We start from the raw sequence: 16,116 nt of genomic DNA, 5'->3' as shown, positions 1-16,116 counted from the left end.
CAAGCATTATTATGTAATTTCATTGTTGTTATAGAGAACGGACTGTTTCTTGACTTGGTTTAAAAGTATTCCATAAGCAGTGCTAAAAACTCTATCACAATAAGAAAGCAAGGACTGAAGCTAAAGCACAGCTGCCTTTTATTCTGTCTTAACTTTGGTAGCATTTTCTATGAATTATGTGATTGCTCTAAATGAGCCATTTGTGCAAAAGACAGAAACGCCCACGTGGAACACACACAGAGAACCGTGCATGAGAACCTCATAAGGTTCAACAAGGTCAAATTCAGGGGCTTGGGGCAGCCCCCAGCATCAGTACAGGCTGGGGGATGAAGGGATTGAGAGCAGCCCTGCTGAGAAGGACTTGGGGGTACTGGTGGATGAAAAGCTGGACATGAGCCAGCAATGTGCGCTCGCAGCCCAGAAGGCCAACCATATCCTGAGCTGCATCCAAAGCAGCATGGCCAGCAGTTCAAGGGAGGGGATTCTGCCCCTCTACTCTGCTCTGGTGAGATCCCACCTGGAGTCCTGTGTCCAGCTCTGGAGCCCTCAGCACAGGGAAGACATAGACTTGTTGGAGCAGGTCCAGAGGAGGGCCACCAAAATGATCAGAGGGATGGAACACCTCTCCTAGGAGGACAGGCTGAGAGGATTGTTCAGCCTGGAGAAGAGAAGGCTCCAGGGAGACCTTACTGCAGCCTTCCAGTACTTGAAGGGGGCCTATAAGAAAGATGGGGACAGAATTTTTAGTAGTGATAGGATAAAGGGTAATGGTTTTAAACCCAAGAGGGTTTTAAAAAGAGGGTTAGACTACATCTAAGAAAGACATTTTTCCCAATGAGAGTGGTGAAACACTAGCACAGGCTGCCCAGAGAGGTGGTAGCTGCCCCATCCCTGGAAACCTTCAAGGTCACGTTGGACGAGGCTCTGAACAACCTGATCTAGTGGAAGATGTCCCTGCTCACTGCAGGGGGGTTGGACTAGATGACCTTTAAAGGGCCCTTTCAGCCCAAAGGTTCTATGATTCTAAATCCACAAAAAAATATATATTTATATCCCTATTTCCTTAAGAGAACCAACAGTAATTTCTTTTTTAGTTAAAACTGGAAGCACATTGGCAGCACACGCACAAGAACATATTTCAACTGAAGCCAGTTGAGATACAACTTGAGCACTGGCTGAGCAGAGCAGAGACATCACATCTTCCAGCCTGGGGCAGCTCCACTGAGTCCACATCAACAGCCCCACAGCAGCATGGGCCAGTACGGTACTCCCAGCAAAAAAGGGGGTCCCCTAAAGGCACACAGACAGTTCCCGAAGCACAGCTACAGTTCCCAGCTCAACATCATGGCAGAAAGGCTTCATCATAAAATGGCGGAGGCTTCGGCCGGCTCCCCACTGCCTGGCTGACTCACCGAACTAAGAGTACAAAATCATCTTTAGCAACAAGGTTAGCGTGACAGAACTGCTGGAAGTCTCCAAAAGCTCAAGCAAGGAATATAGATTGTTTAATACTATAATGGCATAAGATCTTTCGTTACGATAGGTAAATGCTCACAGCAGCCTCTCAGCGCGATAACCCAGTTCCCAGCAGAGCCTCCCAAGACGTGCCAATGCTGCCGCCTCCTCCTCTTCCTATTGACTGAGCAACCCACACTGAATAGAAAAAAAAAAAAAACACATAAGTGTCAGGAAAAAAAAACCATTAAAAATTTATTCAACCATTTTTGAAAGCCAACCAGAATGCACCATGGAAAAAAAGCATTCAAATAGCCGTCTGCGTGTTTGATAAAGAAGCAAATTTTCAAACGCAGCCCACCACTAGGGATATTTCTCTCACATCTTCCACATCAGCGTTTGAACTAATTACAATTAAAACCACGTAGATAGCGCACATACAAGGGAAAAGCCTTTACAGGAAAGCACAGGAGCACATGCCTGCTTTCTGGAAGCAAAAGCCGCTGAGGACCCGCGCCAGGCAGCGGCTCACGCCAGGGTGGAGAGGAAGGGCCCTACAGCTGCGGCAGCCCTGGTCTGGGGAGGCCAGGCCTTCCCGCTCCTCCAACCTCCCCTCCGCCTTGGACACGCCACCTCACACGCTCCTGCCCCTTCCCCCGCTGCAGCGTGGCCATCTTCCACCGCCGGGGCTGGCCTGGCAGCATGCCCCACTCGGCAGGGCCAGGCCCAAAGCCCGGTGTCCCGGTCTCTGCCCACGATGGCCTAGGAGAGGCTCAGCAGCAAAGTGAGCATCGAGTAATTCCCCTACTACACCCCAAACAAGCTTCCAATAATTCCCAGCTTTGGGAATCTGTGACTCGGTGGACCAGACACGTGATATCTCTGGAGGGTTTTTTTGAGGCCGTTCACTTTTTGCTCTCCGGTACTCTATTACGACCAGTCATCACTAAACCAAGCCATTGTGCCTCAAAGATAGAAAGAAAAGGGGGGTGGGGGGGTGTAAAAAAAAAAGTCTGCCTGCCAGTGTGTATTTTGTCATTTGGCCCATAAACACCTTCCCTGCTGTTTGCAAGAGTAACACGGAAATGAGAGAAGATGATTGAATGCAGAGCAGCAGGAAAGAAATGAGAGACTAAGCCCTCCAACAAGGAGCTGACAGGTACAGAAACAGAACAGGGTCTTGCAATAAATACAGGGAAGAAAAATATGGTTGGGTTTCCATCTTTCAAGGGACGCAAAAGAAAAACTGACTATACACCTTTCTCTTGGAAGCTACTGAAAGTCAGTTCCTAGTATTCATCCTCCCCCATGCCCTGCAAACACAGATACCATTAAAAACTTTAGGAAAAATAACGTATATTCCCAGGAAGGATATCTCTAGCTTCACTAGATGATTGTCTATTTCAATTTGAAAGGTAAAGATGGCAACATCTTTATGTAGATTTTACTGGAAAGCAGTTAGAAAGATATGCACAACCAAAACCAATATATGCTCTTTTAAAAAAAAAGCTACTTTTTTGCCCCCATTCAACTCTTAATGAAGGCTGACTTTACACAGTATCTGCAGAGAAATCTTGTTCAAAACATGTCAGACAAATCTACTTCTCAGGCATCCAAAAAGCAGAGCCACACCGTTGACCAGACCAACAGCTATTGCCAATGTTCAGCGCACATCATCAGTCCTGGGACACTGCAAGAACCACCATTAGCCCCAGCTAAAGCAACACTTGCCATTTACAGGTGAAATTAAAGCCTTCTGCTGTAATATAAGGGTAGTGTGAATATTCAAGCATGTTTGTAAATCGTCTTGAAGAAGAGGCACCATGACAGCTGGAGGCTTACTGTTTCCGCTGCATTCTTGCCACAAAGTTAATGATGACAGGAATTAGCAGAGGCAGGGGAAGCTTGCATACCTCAACAGTCCCGTCACAAGCTAGCCAATAATAGCAGCTATTCAGCTGGCATTAATACAGTAGTTGAAATTATTTATTATCAAACCTGCAATGAATAGCACATGATTTCTTAGGAAAAACTAAGGAGTTAAAGTATTAGTTCAAAATCACACAGAATTGTTTAGATTGACAGGGACATTTGGGAGACCATCTAGTCCAACCCCTGTTCAAGCAAGGTCAGCTAGAGCAGGTTGCCCAGGACCATGCTCAGTTAGGTCTTGACCATCTCCACAGGTGGATCTGCAAGCAAAAGGATTCTGTGATTCTGCAGCTTCCATGTCAGCTTTCTCACCCTGAGACTTTTCACAACGTCGCTGTCAAAACCAGCCTTTTTGGCTTTGCCCTCAGACCTTATTTCCTCTGTTAGATTTCCCAAAACCTATTGGTTCAAAACATCCAAACAAAAACCTCAGTTCAGAAGATAAATTTATGTTACATATTTCCAGCTATCATTTAGATACCAAACCATTGCTACTCTGAGCCTGAAACAGTGTGGCAGGAGGTTTCAGGAAATGGGAGGAGGCAATTAGGAAAGCCTCCCCAGTTTGACCGGCTGCCATCCAGTAAGCATTCACACAAAAATAAGCAAAGTTCTTCCTAAAAAAAAACGCCAGAAGTAAAAAAGGCTACTCTGAAACAGATTACATTAAAGGAAAAAATCATACTACTTTAAGGAAATAATGTTTTAGATTCTATAACATTATTCACATTACAGACTTGCTTTCTATTGCCTTAGAACGCATCAATGTTCTGCAGATTTTGCTCTAATTTCAATTTAAGACACACTAGAACACAGGAGAGTAAGTTCTTGCAAAAGGGAAGCAAGGCATTAAGAGTTACTCAACTATAAAAATCTCTAAAATGCATAACCAGTATTCGTTATGTAGTGTCGTGGTTTAGCCCCAGCTGGCAACTAAGCACCACGCAGCTGCTCACTCACTATCCTCTCCACCAGTGGGATGGGGGAGAGAATTGGGAAAAAAAATTCGTGGGTTGAGATAAACACGGTTTAATAGGACAGAAAGAGAGAAGGAAACAACAATGATAACAACAATAATAATACCAAAAAAGGAACGTACAAGAACAAGTGATGCCCAATACAGCAACTGCTCACCACCCGGCGATCGAAAGCCCATCCCTGAGCAGCGATTTCCACCCCCCGGCCAACTCCAGTTTATGTACTGGGCATGATGTCGTATGGTATGGAATATCCCTGTGGCCAGCCTGGGTCAGCTGTCCCGGCTGTGTCCCCTCCCAGCTCCCCGTGCACCCCCAGCCTGCTCGCTGGCAGCCCAGCACAAGAAGCTGGACTGTCCTTGACTGCTCAGCAACAACCCAAAACATCAGCACATTATCAACAGTTTCTCATCCCAAATCCAAAACACAGTCTCACACTAGCTTCTGTGAAGACAACCAGCTCTATCCTGGCTGAAACCAGGACATGTAGTTCTTTTTAATAGATAGATATTAAAGAAATTTGAAAACAAAGAACAGCTTTCCTAGCAAAAATATGGCTGCAATGTAATCTTTTCTTAATCTTTCATATAAGAATCCTTTCATTTACACTTAGATGACATTTTCTAATATACTTTCACTGTTAAACTGCTCACACCAAATAAAAGATTCTTGCTGCTGGCAAGTATATTACTAAGTAACTAATAAAGCTGGTAAGTGATAAGACGTGAGGAAAAGAAAATGAAAACAATTAACTGGAAATCTGTCACAAAAAATTTAAGCTCTACGTTGTGCACCACATCTATGAAATCTGAGAAGAGAGAGCAGGCAAGACCAATCCTTATCCACTTGAGTAACCATGGCATTAACCTTCTGCTCTCATGAAATAATACAGTTCAGAAAAAAAAAATAATAGAAGGTTTCTTAAGTTTAGACCACAAGATGCATCTAATTATTAAATGGGAAGCAACGGATGATACGATGGACTGAAATCATCGTATTAAATGTTTTTTCACTTCTAAGATCACTTCGGAGACTAATTACTGGAGTTGCTACTATAATCTACAGACTTACCACTGGAAAACAGACAAGACTGTGCACAGCTCAATTTTAAGACAATCAATAGAAAGCAGGTGTGAAAAGGCATCTTAATCACATTACCATTCAGAAAGGTATTTTCAGCATGAACAGATAAGCATTATGAAGAATTCATTAAGCAGTTCAGAAATAAAGTCAACAAACGTAACTGACAGCAGAGACAAAAAGGTCATGAAGAACTCCTGTGATAATTAGGAGAATTAAAAATATACTTATGAGATTAAGGTAGCAAAACAAAAGGACTAAAGGAGGAATCCAAGATCTTGTTTATAATTTGGGAATAAATACTAGAGAGATGGAATAATTTTAAAGGCTTTTTTGCAAGATCAGATGCATATAAACATAACCTGTAAAGACCAGGACTTCTACTATGGGTCCAGTCGCATCTCTAGCAGACATGAGGGAAGGTGCATCATAAAATCAACAGATGAGCAACCAAAGCTGGAGACAGGATATTGAATGAGATATACTTTTACTGCCAGCATAATAAAGCAGCTCTAAGGTAGCAGGGATGTAAGGATCAGTCATTTCACTCGTGTCAAACAATAACCAGCATCAGGAGCAGCAAAAACATTGGGAAGGATTCCTGACAATTTATTCTTGTTGCTGTTCAGACTACTACTCAAAAGGTTCATAAACACAAGAGATAGGTGATGAGAATTGGGTAACTTTAAAAAAAAAAACCACCCTCACGCAACCCAATCAGCCTTTCATGCTTAGGAATAAAGAGGACTGACGGTTAACTAGAAGTACTAAGGAGACACATCCAGGAGGTGGTGTCTCTTTGTGTTCTGTTCCTCCTGCCCTCCAGCTCACACTTTGCATCAACACCCAGTAAAACAGGGCATACATCCAGCTAAAAGGATACCCACTTGCCCGTTAAGGTGTTTGTACCACTTAGCTCCCTTAAACAGTTGATGATGAGACCAAAAGCCTGTACTGGCCCACAGGCAGGATTATGAATGCTAATGCAGACTGGCCTCAACTGCCATGGGACTCCAGACTATCCAGCTGGAAACTAAAACCAGAATGTAAAATAATCACCAAAAAAAAAAAAAAAAAAAAGGAAAGAAATACCTGGTCCTATTTCAGAGTACAGCAACTGAGCCATTAATCTCTATTAACAACAAAGAACAGTCACAGCTCATTACAGAAATTTGTACTGCTACAAGTTCCAAATGAACAGCCAGAAACAGATGGTATTAAAACATTTCCCTTCAGGAGAATACTCATGGGAATGAGGCATTCTTCACTAACATATAAAGCTGTACTGAGATACTTAACCAAGGTAATAGTTTTGTTTTTTCATATATCTTAGAATGAAGTTTTAAGAGCAAATTTTCATTAAAATGTTATACCTTAATGCAACCAACTTTAAAATTCACTTCATTAGGAAACCATCCATAGTACTACTTGTAAGGACTTCAAGCAGCTTTAGCAAGTGATTCCAGACCCGGAGGATTTGTGGAGGCAACCTGAAGAAGTAGCAAGTTTATGGCAAAGAGAATCAGGAATTAAATTTTAATAAACAGCTTAACAGAGACTGCTATGCTACAAGAAAGTCTGAATATTAATTTAAGGTTTGGTTGTTGTTTGTTGGCATTTTTTTAAAATTAAATTTTAAATTCCAAAGGGGGCAGAGGGAGACTTGCCAAGCTACAGCTAAACACCAGGTTAATGTTTTCTTCCAGAGACTTAGCAGGAAATCTGATAAACTTATTATATCTTGGATATTGGACATGCAATCTAAATTTAGTGCCTTGAAACACTATTGATCCCAGAATTACATCACATTATACAGACAAAGAGACTTTCATCAAGAATTTTCTTTCAGTTGTGTTCCCACAAATTATACTCTAAGGCTTTTACTTTATTTCTGACAAAAACAGCATTCTTGCCAACCGATAATTTTAGAACACTGCTCACATCTGCATAGTAATATTCAAGAGGATAAGGGCAACACATTAGTTAACTTTTTGAAAGTGACAAGTTCCACAATGATTGTATATTCTTTACTGTCAGTCTAAAGAAGAGTCCATTTAAGTAGTTCGTAGAGAGAAGAATGTCTATCATTCACAAAATGGATCTATTTTAACTGCAAAGGATATTTATTTTAAAAGATCATTCACTTTCACAAACACACATACAGGAGCTGCATCAACAATCACCCACCTCTGCTCTACAGACAGCTCCACAACACATTTTAATTATTCAGCTCAAGCTAAATAAAAATTAAGCCTTTTCATAGTCTTGTAGACTCCTTTTCTGTTGTTACAGTTAACACTTCAGTTTTCAGTAATGACAGCCAACCTAAGGGGATATTAGAGTGCCTCATTAAACATGTTAATAGGAAGTACTTGAGAAAGCAGTGCATTTGAACACTGTCCTAGTACGCTAACCACTTCCCTAGCAGATAAAGGTAAAATCTTCATTGAAACAGCTTGTACTTGAGTGTGAACATCAGGGGAAAGCTCAGGTCTCCTCTAATATTTAGGCTTTCCACCCACTGCACATACCTCATAAGGGCATTATCAGCAGTTTATAACTGGTTACTGAAAGTTATTTCAAGGGCGATGGGCAGCACACTTTCCCCTACATCAGATTAGCAGAAGTCCATTTCTTAGCAGTGGCACAACCGTACTCGGCTACAGCAGAGCTCTGAAACGCATAAGGGCAGTGGGACAAACCACTAGCGCTAAAACCACGTTGCTTTGTGAGAACATAAATCACAGTACGAGGCAGATTTAGGTGCATCTCCTCTAGAATGAGGGTCCAACATCAGCAGACTTCATTACAGTCTTGTATTTTATTTAAACACTAATTTATTAAATCAGAGAGTGCTAGTTCATCATAGTTAAAGAAACTGTACTGTTGAACATCTAATGCACTAAGTAATTGCAGATCTTTATGTCCCTACCTCGCCACTAGCCCAAACCAGAGTGACCAATATTACAATTAGTGCCAAAAACCTATGTTACTATGTGGCATCCAACTGTGAAGGAGTCCAAAGCCCAGGACAATCTGAAGAAAAAAAATAAATGAAGCTCCTCACTAGTTTACATTGTTTCAAATTTACAAAACAATCATATCTTCATAAGCCTGGATGAAGAATTCCTTCTGTTGACCACAAGGTTTTTCACTGTTGTGTGTATCAGTAAGGACCAAGAACACAAAATTCTTCTTCACCTTAAAAAAAAAACTTCAAACTGTGTCCACTAGAAACAACTACAACTGTCATATTGTAAGTGCAAACCCCCAAAAAGGCAGCATTAGCCTTTGTGAATTGCATTACACATGACAGTAATTTCAAGTTTCAAACTCTCCCTTGATCAAAAGATACTGATGCAAACCCAGCTCATAAAAAATTAAGATGCCAACACAGAGTATAATTCCTGTATAATGAATGAGCTAAGACCTTTCTCTGACATCTCCAGGGCGGTACCTTGCAAGGAAACCACATATCGTAGTAGAGAGACATGAATATGCAATAAATTGAGTAATCAAGAAGGGACTATTGATCACAGTACACCGTGTTTCTACACTGAAATTCTGCAAGCCAAGGAATCTTTTTAATCTGGAAACTGGGTGGTTATGAAATGGGGAAAAAGTAAGTCAGCCATCACACTTGAGGCAACACAGACAAGAACCTACCATGTACAGGCTAGACTGTGAAATTTTATTAAAATAAAACTTAATTTACTCAGTTTATTAGAAGAAAACAGTTTAGAAAAAACTTGAAAACATACAAAAAATGTGCAGGAATCTTTAATAACACACACAGAGTAAAAACCAAAACAAAATAAAAAAAACCACCCACAGCCAGAAGACTGCAGGCATTCCATTCTACCAAATAACATGCCAACGTAGAGGGGGATACAGAATATGCCACAATCTGTGGACACCAAAAGAGTAAGTACGAGAGCTAGAAGGCAGGGAAAAAGCACCCTGGGAAAATTGTCAAAGAGTAGGAACGGAAAGAGAATTTTACATGAAACCAAACAGAACTGGGAAAGTTTTTAAGGTCAGATGAAAGTAACTATTTTAAGTGTTAGAACCACTTTAACTGTAGGGTCCTATTCAACCTCAGCCTCAACGTTAGTACTACATATAGAACAGATCATTTTGGGAAGAGAATTTTTAAAGAGAATAATTTTTTTAATCCAAAGTTATTTTAAGATTACTCAAGGTTACGGTAATCCAAAAACATGCAAAGAGAAAATTTCTTTTGAGTGGTACAATCAGGAGGAGAGAGTGGAATTTAATTAACCAGAGACAAAATAATCAAGCTAAACATCCAGTGAATTTGAAGCAAGGATCTTCGCAACTGTCCAAAGCGCAAGGGTGCTCAGCTACAAACATCAGATCACAGTTTACATTTCCCAGCAGCCCAGAATTAGTTACCCGTATTCAGTCCTTCTTTATGGCCAGCATATATTCCTTTTAGTCCAGGTTGTGAAACACTCAGTCAGACACCTCCCCACTCAGCTGCCCTAGTTCCTGGGTATCCTGCTGAGGGACCTCCTTCTCACAGCGTGCTATACTGGGAACCTGTGCTGGTAGTTCGTGGCTGTAGGTCCCATTCCAGAAAGCTGGCATGTTTAAAACAAGTTACTCCCTTCATGCTGCCCAAATCTACCCACAGGTCTAGCTTTAAGATCTACCCTGTTTCATATTACTTCAAAACATTAATCAGAATTATTCCTAAAAGAAATCCAGCTAAAAGATAGCATCATAAAAATGTAACAACTGAACTGGTGATTAATCAAGCTAGCTCATCAGTGACAGTTTCTTCAAAATACATAAGCAAAGTAATTGATGCTAACTTACACCTACATTTTCCATAAGCAAAAGTTTAAAAGTCTTTTGTTGGGTCACCTACACAGCTATCAATTTGTATTTAGCAGCTTTCAACATTGAAATGGATTTTCTCTTTTTTCTAAAGTGACCCAGACAGGAGCAGATTAATTATTTCTGGAACAGCATTTTTAGGTAAACCTAAATAGGAAAAACTCTTAAAGTATTTGTGTGTGCACACAGGTATGCAGAGGAGGGAGTATCACTAACTTTTAATATTGAATTTGCTATGGGTCCCTCTACTTGAAAGGTACCAGGAATCATGAAGAAGTGCACTTCTGAACCAGTATAACAATACAAGATTAACAGTCAGCCCTAAGAATAACTAAAAAGCTACCAAAAGCACTAGTAAAAAGTCCTAATTTGTTCTGTTTCTGAATTAATTTTGGTCAAGCCCTATCTGCAAATATTCTGAGAACTTAAAAGCTGCGGAAGATCTTTCATTGTGAAAGAGTGAAACAGCGTAGAGTTCTATACTGCACACAACCTTTATTTTTACCATATTGCAAAAGCTTCTCACTTCAGAAAATTTTATTTTTCTTTCACCTGCAAATTAGAAATACAACATAGCAGTTTTCTTTATGACAGCTTGTATAAACACATAAGACAAGCACTACTTAATCTACTTTAAAAGTGAAGCTTTTAGTTTAAATAAACAGCAATTGATACCAGCAGCACTTTCCCGTGGACATTCTTTAGCACATGCAGACTACACACTATGCGTGCTGCTCGCTTACATCCAGGAAAGACAGGCAGATGAACTTGGCCAAGACCCAAGGCGGTCACAGCCAAAAGATAAGGAGTTGCTTCCCCAGCCAGTCGCTCCTCCCCTTCCAGCAAGGCAGCAGATCAGGATGCATATCCGCGTCTCAGCTACTCCGTTTCCCATTTGAGACTTTCGATCTGGTGGCTGACGCAGACTCTTGCTAAGGTGTGAGATCACAACAAGCACTAACTGAGCAGCTGAGGAGTGGCCATGCAGCTCTTTCTGCTGACTCAGCCACACAAACAGCAATTTCCAGCAGGGAAGTATGGTTTTACAATGGCCCAGAAAGATCCGTCAGGACTCATGTGCATAACCATTCATATATGCTAGAAAGCTAGCATGATGAACACCATGCAATTGCTACATGGTTAAAAACAAACAAACAAAAAAACCATTCCCACACCAAAAACCGCACAACAACAGCTGAACACTTCAAGGATTAGCAAAGACTTTCTGTGCAGAGAAATTTTATTTTCAGAGGACAAAGGTAATGATTTGAAAGCTATTCATAAAATGAACACTCCTTGCCAGCTTTGCACTTTTAAACCGCTTTTTTTCTCTCCTAGTTCTACTACAGTAATGCTTTACCCAACCTACAATAATTCTAAGACAAGTGATATTTAAACAAACACAAATAAGCTTTAGAAGCTGAACTACAGCTCAGGTAGAAGCATGCCTTCAACTGATACCTGAAAGCCCTACCTCTTCACCTAAGAAGTAACTTAGTTTTAACTGTACCTCTTTCTACAAGTGCAATTACTAAAACAGTTAAACCAGTTAACTTTTCTGTAAACTGCTTTAGGTTTCATTGTGTTAACCAGAAGTCCAGAAACTGACTCCAAACATGCAGCTTAAGATCAAGACAAGCAGAAGAATGCATCTTCTTACCTACCACTTGCATTGATAAAAAAAAAACCTCATCTAGAAAGACTAATCTCATTGCAAACTTAGTATTCTAGACAAAAACTATGGAGTAACATTGAATGTGTTTATTTGCTATTCTGGAAAGCCATTTATAAAAATACTGCCTGTCTAGTTTACATTCCCAGTAATTTTGTGCTTGCTTGCAATGGGTAAATACATTGCAACCGTCAATGCAGAAAACTGTATTTGGTATGAATTACTACATTTAGTTACCCACTTGTGCAACAAACAGCACGACTTGTAGGAAGACAGGTACCAGTTATATGGTTTTATAACTGTTGCTCTAAAAAACAAACAAAAGCCCTATAAGCCTTTTACAGCCTAAGGCCTGATTTTGAAAAACAAGTTTCAATTATATCATTATAATGCAAGTAGCATTCATGAGAGTAATGCAAGTATAACTATCATTATAATGAAAATATACGAGTCACGGTGACTGCTCAGTTTCCTTCTATGCTAGAGGTTTCATACACCAACAAGATTGTGTCTACAAATACAAATGATCCACGTAAGGATGATAATAAAACACTTTTTTTTGGACCATATAGGAAAATAAATGGTGTCTATACTTGCAGTATTGGAGGTTGGGGGGCGTGGTAGAAATCAGTACAGTACTACTTCCTCAAGATACCTTCCATGGCACGCACCTTTTGCATGCTAGGAAGAGTAAAGTTGGTCCCAGTGCACACAGGTTAAGTCAACATGAGTCTGTAGTCCAAGTGCTGCGCATTTCTTTCCTTTATAAGAAGCAGCTCAGCTTAAATGCCTAGCTTTGATGCAACTTCTCCCCATGGTCTGGGGTTTCTGCTACCATTTCAATAACAGGTGCTTGGTGCCAGCAAAATGCAACTGTAATAGGGGGAACATCCTATGGAGGAATCCCAGGTAAGGATCTCTCAAGTAAATTGGTTAAGTCTCAGAAAGGGTTTTGGCTATTAGGACACAGATCTTGCACTAGACTGTCCTTAGTAGAGACACAAACCAGTGATGAACTTCTTCAGGTCACATAGATTTACTCCTAGAAATGACTTGAGACAGTCTAGATCAGCAACCACAACTGCAAGATTCATGGTGTAATACTCAAGCTGTCAAGAGATACAAGGGTACTTTAACCTATTTTGGTGTGTATTTACTTCCATCAGTTGCTTATACTGACAAAAAGGAGATGTTACAAGTGAAGAATGAGGCTGCAGCATTTGTGGAAAAAAAACCAAGACAGTAGCTATCAAGCGCTAAAGGGAAAAAAGGAACAGATCAGCTACTCCAATACCAACATCTAAGGGACAAAAAGCTGAGGAAAGTCTCAGCTAACCAGGAGTGGGTGGATGCTGCAGGTGGGAAGAAACTACTGCTAAATTTTATCAGGGAAACGGACTGACAAAGAGCTTCCTAAAAACAAGGCTGCAAGTCTCAAGGCCTCGAGGAAGAGACCAGTAGAGGACAGATCTCAGGAAAACCTGAGAGATGCTGCTCCCATGGCTTTCAGCTGTTGACAACTTGCAGTCCCCTAGATGCATTATAATGGACCACTGTCTTCCAAACAGCAGATGTAATTCTGCAAACAGGGTTGCTTTACTCCAACTTTTACTTTGCAGATCTCCTTATTAATAACAGTGCGCTCAGCAAATGGATGTGAGAACTGCAGATCACAGGAGCACAGCTCCTGAGGTTCGCCCACAGAGCGGCTCTTTCCTGCCATTTTCGTCCTCCAGGCATGTTAGCAAGGGAGGATTCAGGAAGAGCTGCAGGTCAGCCTGCAGTGAAAGCTGGGCAAACATCGTGATGTTCTCAGTAAATCTCATGAATTGATAGAAGACCCTGGTAACTCTAGAGAACCTAAAGATTAAAAGGAAGATGGGTATCTAAAATGCCCTGCTGTAACTCAGAGCACTGCACTGATCCTCTCATCCAGCACTCTGCTTGTGTTGCCCCTATCCCATCCGAGGATAGCAAAAACAAGAAATTTTAAGAAGAATTAGGAGTTCGCATTTAAAATGGCATATCTGACAGTCCTACTCTAAGGAACATAGATGCAGCAAATAATATTGTTAAGATAAAATCTGCTTTTCCTGTGACTTGCACTGCGCAAGTTGCAACAAATCACTGTAAGTCATAAGATGACTAACTGGGCAACGAAATATTCTGCTGTTTCAGTTTGCTGTCCCCCAGCCTCTAAGACACCCAGCTTTTTTTGTACTCTGAGGCATCGCTACTACAGCGAGCCTCCTGTTAATTTTATTTAACTCCTTCATATCTGCTCCCACTAAAAAGTGGATTCCATCCTTAGAACTGAAAGGTTTAAAGTTAAAAATGAAGCCACATTCCCCTTCAAAGTGACAAGACATTCTCATGTCAGGTTCAAGTTTTAAGTGAAAAGATTCATGCACAAGCTACCACCAAGAAAAACAACTAAATCCATGATGTCTCTGAAATACAAACCTTGCAAGTTCTGCACTTACAGTATTAATCTACTTTCACAAAGAAAACTTAAAGAAATTTTCATATTTGAGGATAATTGAAAATCCTAACACCAGAGCAGGGAGGGACCTCCAAATCCTCACAGCACTCTTTCCAAAGAAACCTTATGAAGCAATTACTGTCTTCCATCTTGTTTTTTCCTATAATCTGGTCACATTTCACCTCATCTTTTAATTAAGTTTTCATAAAGCAAGATCTAATTGAAACATCAATTACAGTAAAACCTAGCTACATATAATAGAATTTTCACTAAAAAGTAAAGAGAATTACTTTTATTTACATTTTAAAAACATCTCTGGTCTATTCCCTCTTCCTTATTTCCCAAAACAAAAGGTAGGGACTGCTGACAATACTGCAGGAGGGCAGCATCAGGAGGCAGAATTAATTACCACTAGAGAAGAATCATTAAACTGAGCACTAATAGAGTAACTGTGAGTAGGAAAGAAACCAGTTGTGATAGCTTCTAATAAAGCACTAGGAACCGGCAACAAAGCACAAAACAGCTCATAGGTGACTGGATCTCCGAATTACTCACTACCCACTCCTACCTGCCCAGTTAGTACCATTTATACTTGTACACAGTTAGAAAATAATAAAATCACAGTATTTTCCCTGTAAAATTTTACAATCCATTGCAAAGCACCCATGTTGATGACAGGTTTGTATGTAGATAAGGTTGGGAAGAAGCCTCTACTCTAGCAGAACGCTACTCTTCCTGCCACCAAAGATAACCTCCTCAATAGCAGAACCCCTTTCCTTAATACTTGTGACCTCCCACAGTAACATAACAGCAAGAAAAACTTCCCATGGACTGTGCTTCCAATGCAGCGTGTGCTTTCAGCAATTGAAATGTCTACTGCTCATTATCTTCCGGCGCAGCATGATCCACCTTTCAAATTCTGTCAAGTTCATATCCACATTCATCTGCTCACTCTGAGTTTACATTGCTCTCTTTTCTTAAAGGCCTTTTTAACTGCTAAGACATACAGACCCTTTGAGAAGTGTTTCAATATACCGTATCATAAAACTCAAGCTTAGGTATAAATTACCAAAAGCGTTTAGTAGCAAAGTCTTTTAACGACTCTTGTGCCAACTACCTGTAAGGAACAGAAAAGGCTTGTGGGAGTAACTGAAGAATAAGCATAGGTAGTGATACAGCATGTCAGATTACATTCTGGAACCTAAGTGTACACTGCTCCACTGAGATACATCTTAAAAATGCTTAATAGAGTTGGGTTCATTTTAGGCACTCTTATCTTTCTGTGCAATGACAAGTGTGTGATAATTTGTACATATGTATCTATTAACACACAGTTTGGGCTTCCAGTTAAGTAGAATTACCTACAAGTTACAAAGCCAAGTGGGAATTACATAACAGCCATTAATTGCAATTTGTAACAAATAATTTACCACCATTTCAGTAAGATTTGAACATCAGGCTTCCCCGAGCCCAGGCTCCTCTTGACTAGTACCACCAACAGTACTGCCTGTCTAAAGGCCAAACACACAGCAAGGGGGGAAAGAAGAGAGCAAAGATCTGACTGTAGAGGAAATTATCCGAGAAACAGAAAAATCAGACCATGAAGTCCATTCACAGAAACTGTAGTGTTGAACAGGTTATGACTGATAGAAGAT

The 16,116-nt window shown here is 40.5% G+C and overlaps 1 protein-coding gene across 1 annotated transcript in view; it reads right to left on the bottom strand.

Moving 5' to 3' along the window:
* Positions 1 to 16,116, bottom strand: part of SLC2A13 (solute carrier family 2 member 13) — a gene marked incomplete at both ends in the record, with an annotated part of 152,533 nt that overhangs the window by 121,426 nt on the left and 14,991 nt on the right. The window lies entirely within an intron of this gene.

The sequence above is a fragment of the Phaethon aethereus genome (genome assembly GCF_964289735.1).
Source record: "Phaethon aethereus genome assembly, chromosome: 1".
In the NCBI taxonomy this organism is placed as follows: domain Eukaryota; kingdom Metazoa; phylum Chordata; class Aves; order Phaethontiformes; family Phaethontidae; genus Phaethon; species Phaethon aethereus.
Note: the sequence above shows the minus strand (reverse complement) of the source record. Positions and strands in the feature narration are given on the sequence as shown.